Raw genomic sequence first — 5,008 nt, 5'->3', positions numbered from 1 at the left:
AAAGATATTTTAGGAATGTCATAAACCATAAATCCACTCTCTTCTATTGCCCTGCCACCTTATTGTGTTTATTTCTAGCAAAAGTCCATCCTCTCTCAATTGCCCCAACTCCTCCAAGCTTGGTGTTTCTTGCCTTTCAACCCCTTAATCCCACTGTGATGCACTTACGTTGCCATGGCAATAGAAGACTGTGTCTTCTCCCACATTGAGACCCAAAGGCTATAAAAAAGGAAGGTGTCTGCGGAGAAGAGGAGTGCCTGCTCCCTCTCCCTGTTGGCTTCCTCCTCCCCACCTTGTCCTGCCAATCAGCTGAGAGACTGACTCCACACAGCTTTATCTCACCTCAAGGAAATGCTAACACACGCCATTAGGTCTGGCTGTACTTAAAAATTATGGCACAATCAATTTTTAATGTGAATTTAGTGCTGGTTGGAAGCTTTAGACTCTGAGTCCTAGGAAAATGATTCATCTGTTTATTCATTTGCCAAATATTGGGGTGCGGTTTTCTCAAACCCCACCTGCCTTAACCTGGTTGTGCTCTTGCCACTAAGATCACACACAGTCTTACTGAGGCTGCTCATGCCAGGCTCAGGAACCTGCTCCCTGTAGATCCAGCCCCATGCTGGAGAGCAGAGGGGAAGAAGAATGGACACTCTTACTTTCCCAAGGCCTGGTGACACAACAGAGTCAGAGGGCAAAGAGAGCTCAGACACTTCTCAGCGAACTCCATAAATAAGAGAAGCAGGACATCTGAAATTAGGAACTCATTTAGCCACCCCCAACCCACTATTGAACTACACCTGACAAGCCAGCTGTCTTAAAGATTCAGGGGAAACTTTCCAGTCTATCCCAGGAACTCACTTATATTTGCATGTAACCAAATGTCTCTTTGCTGTGAATTAGGCTCATATTCAAAGGAGATGAAGATCTACTTATAACAGTACTCAATATTATGTTCTCAGAAGGGGAGTGTTAATACTTAGGGAACTAGCTTGTACTTGTATTTTTGTTTATACTCATGATCCAAATGAAAGCAAAAAGAACTGTAAGATTAATCAAGGATGAATTTGTAGATATATCCGAGGACAAAAATGATGACTCCATATGGCTTCCAGCCATCTCTGTGTAGTTTCTTCCATCACAGTGATATTTGACATTGAACAGATTAAGCAATAAGATATAGTTTTTAAAAATCACTTTTTCATCTCCATTGCTCAATGAGCTTCAGGAACAGTTGGTCTCAGCAAAAAACACTCTTTTCTGAAAACATCTGAGAATCCAAATTATGAATTATATATATTATATATATGTGTGCGTGTATGTGTGTGTGTGTATATATATATATTTCTTTTTTTTTAAAGTCCATCTAGAAGCACACATCAATCAGTTTGGGCTATTTATTGGAGGAGAGGACACAACAAGCCATAGAATGTTATCAGCACTTGAATTAATTGAAAATAAATTTCCCCTCCCAGCGCTAAACAAATGACGAATTTTTTGTGTGATAACACACACCAGCCTGCAATAGGTTGCTAAGATTCCACTAATTTAAAAAAATCTCATTTGAAGATAGTTAATGGTTTCTGCATTTCCACAAAGCGCTAGTCAGACTAGTCAGATTACATTCCCCTGAACTTCAGGGTCTGTGCTGATTACTACTCAATTAGTTTTGATTCAATTCACTGAAGAAAAATGTCCATTTCATTAGTGTGGAGAAATAACCATTGGACACAAAATATATTTCTCAGCATTGCTATGGCAACTGAGATGACACAGCTGAGCTCAGAATGTTAATGCCTTCCCTGGGACTATGTTTTTAAGTCAGCATGCGCTCATTAAGCCTTGCTGGGTGGGGGTGGCTCCTGCCACATCGCCATCGCAATTGGCAGGCAGAAGAACCCATGGCACTCCCAAGAAGCCTTGGTTCCTGCCACTCGCCTCCCCTGCCACTCCCCTGTGGGCTGGGCATATCAGCAATAGCATAGATTGTCATCTTGCAAGTCCCCAAGGCCCCTCTTTATGTGACATGCAGAAGTCCAGCTGGGCAGTGAAAAATGTGGTCTGTCATCTAGATGTGTTTTCCTATGTGTTGTCTGTTTTGTGAATGCATTCAACTGTCCGGGTGATGAACTGACTTTTGAGCTTGTCATTGTTGCATTCCAGCCAGCACACCATTGACAGAGAAGTGAGGAGCAAGTGGTTCAGCAGTTCAGTAAATATGGTGGTCAACCTGAAACACTCTGCCCACTTGAGGAAGACTTGACTGTCATCTGCACCCCGCAAGACATGTAGGCAAAGGATGGGAAAGCAGATTCTAGATTACGAAGCAAATAAATGGACCTGTTTGTATGCAATAGGGAGCAAACATGCCAATACCAGTCTTCAGGAATAATAGATGTGGCCATTATTTAGATGTTAATTAGGGCATAACCAAATTAAACCATAACAAAATTTCACTTGGGAGACTGAATTTTCCAGGTTAAATGAATAATTGCCCATATTTTCCCTTAAGCTATGGTGGCATAATCTTAGGTTACCAATTAATAATTGATTGCTGTATACTGTGTTCAAGGCTCCATGCCTTAGGTTACAAAGATTAAGTACATGGAGCCTACGCCCTCAAGGGACAGTTTAGTAGGGAGATAGCATATGAACTATTAATGAAAGCTACTATGTATTGAGTACTGACTATGTGCCTGGAAGTGTACTAAGTACTTTATATGCAGTATTTTAATGTAATCCTCATATTAGTATTATGAGGAGGATGTTAGCTCTATTTTATAACCAAGTACACTGAGGCTTAAAAAAGGGACTTGGCTAGTCAATTACTAGTTAAATTACAGAAAGTAACTGACAGAGCTGGATGCAAACATAAGTCTCTGACTCCACAATCACTTCGAACCACCATGCACACTGCCTTTCACGTACACATGAATAGAAAAGGCAGGCTGTAAATATTCAGGGCCCAGTGACTTACAAAAGTAAATACCTGATCTGTAAGGAAAGTAGCAAGTCTGATTGCATTTAATTAATTTAACTTCCCTTTTAAAATTCATCTTCAAAATAATGGGCAAAATCAGAGTGTCCCATTTCTTCCATTAAGCAGATGTTCTGCATATTGCCTTCCTGCTCCTTCTGCGACCACAGGGAGAGGAAGCACGGCTGCTGCAAGAGCTGCCAAAAGGCAGGGAGCAAGAGCTAATTCCACAACAAGAGTAAGCTCACAGTCGGTGATCTCAGTGTCAGAGTCCCACTCTACCCTCTTGGGATCCTATGTATCTGAGCTGCTCTATGTTTAATCATCATCATGTCACCATCAAAAATATATATTAAGCCGCTGCATACATATGGTTCTGGTCACCCCATTTGTTCTTGCTCCCTTGGCACATTATGTAATTTCACTCTATTTGTTTCCAGTGGTTTGATATAATTTTATATCATCTTTATACCTCTTCAGATACAGTGCTCAAAACACCCAGACCCAGACCTCTCTGAGTTCACAGAGTATATTCTTACCCTTCTCTTTGCCTGACCACAGCAGGAGCAGTGGATCTTGGTGACAGGGATCTTTGTTCAGGGCTGGCCCAATGGCTGTCTCTTCCATGTGAAGCAGAATTAACCAACATAGGTGGGGGCTTGCAATCTAAAATTATGCCACGGATAAAACATGCAATGAGCACACAAGCCACTCTGTAGATGGGTTTTGTTGCTAGAATAACATTTGTGAAAATGTATTCTAAGAAAACCTAATTTCTTAGAATATTAAAGGATGTTATAGTCATGCAGTTCAGAACATGCTACTCCAAAACATGGCACCTTGGCATTTAAGAAAACAACAGAAGCAGGACCTTTGCCATTCTCCCCTGAAGTGGGCCATAAAATGATTCTCTGACTTTTCTCTAGGGTAGGGCATAAGACCCTCATTCCAGAGGAGTCCTCCCTGTACCCAGAGAAAAGGAATGAAGACAGAGGGACACAGAGAAAAACATGAACAAGGCCACGCACAGTGGCTCAAACCTGTAATCTCAGTATTTTGGGAGGCAAAGGTGGGAGAATGACATGAGCTCAGGAGCTTAAGATCAGCCTAGGCAACATGGCAAGACTCCATCTTTACAAAAAAAATTAAAAAGCTAACCAGGCATGGTGGCACATGCCTGTGATTACAGTTATTTGGGAGGCTGAGGCAGAAGGATCTCTTGAGCCCAGGAGGTCAAGGCTGCATTGAGCCATGTTTGAGCCACTGCACACCAGCCTGGGCGACAAAGCAATACCCTGTCTCATTTGGATTTTTTTTTAAAAAAAGAATCTGAACAAATAGGCCTTGCTAAGTTTCCCCCAAATTATTACCATTAGTAATATTCCTTTGTCCTCCAATCATACTTCTGCACCACTGTGCATAAAAATACAATCTTTTGTTTCTTTGGGTCTTCATTTCTGAAGGCTCTCATGTTAGGTAAAACTTAAATATATTTGTATGCTTTTCTCTTGTTAACCTGCCTTTTATTATAGCGGTCTCAGCCATGAACCTAAATGGGTAAGGTAAATATATTATTTCTCCCCTACAATAGAAAAACAAAAGGGGGAAGAGGAGGTTCTCCGGTCAATTATGTTTAGGAGATGCTGGGTTAAACAATGTTAATCAGGTTTGTTTGTTTGTTTGTTTTCTGCCAGGGTTCTCAGAGATCTTAATATACTACTGTATTATATGATTCTCCAAGTGAAGAGAATGGAGGGAAGCATTATCTACAGATCCATTTTTATGCTGCTGGAGCACTGAGGCACCACTCTTTTGCAAGTTCTGGAAAAAACAGAGCAGGGGTCAGTTTAGAAGCCTAACCTGTATACCTACATCAGGAAGCTCAGAAAATGGCTTAGACCACTGGGACATTTTGCATGAAGATTCCTAAGCTTCATGGGAGACATGTTAAGGGCTTTGGGACTGATATTTGAGCCCAGGAAACAGAGCTACCAAATTAAGGCTTACAAATAAGACAAGGTTAAAAAAAAA

The 5,008-nt window shown here is 41.2% G+C and overlaps 1 long non-coding RNA gene across 1 annotated transcript; it reads left to right on the top strand.

Annotated features, from left to right (window-relative positions):
- The first annotated feature begins 246 nt into the window (after positions 1-246).
- On the top strand, positions 247-3,348 carry LOC130541131 (uncharacterized). Its single transcript, XR_008955178.2, has 3 exons — positions 247-371; positions 2,164-2,288; positions 3,107-3,348. It is a non-coding gene; the product is annotated as an uncharacterized LOC130541131 (long non-coding RNA).
- The last annotated feature ends 1,660 nt before the right edge of the window (positions 3,349-5,008 follow it).

Source organism: Pan paniscus, chromosome 1 (assembly GCF_029289425.2).
Source record: "Pan paniscus chromosome 1, NHGRI_mPanPan1-v2.0_pri, whole genome shotgun sequence".
Lineage (NCBI taxonomy): Eukaryota > Metazoa > Chordata > Mammalia > Primates > Hominidae > Pan > Pan paniscus.
Note: the sequence above shows the minus strand (reverse complement) of the source record. Positions and strands in the feature narration are given on the sequence as shown.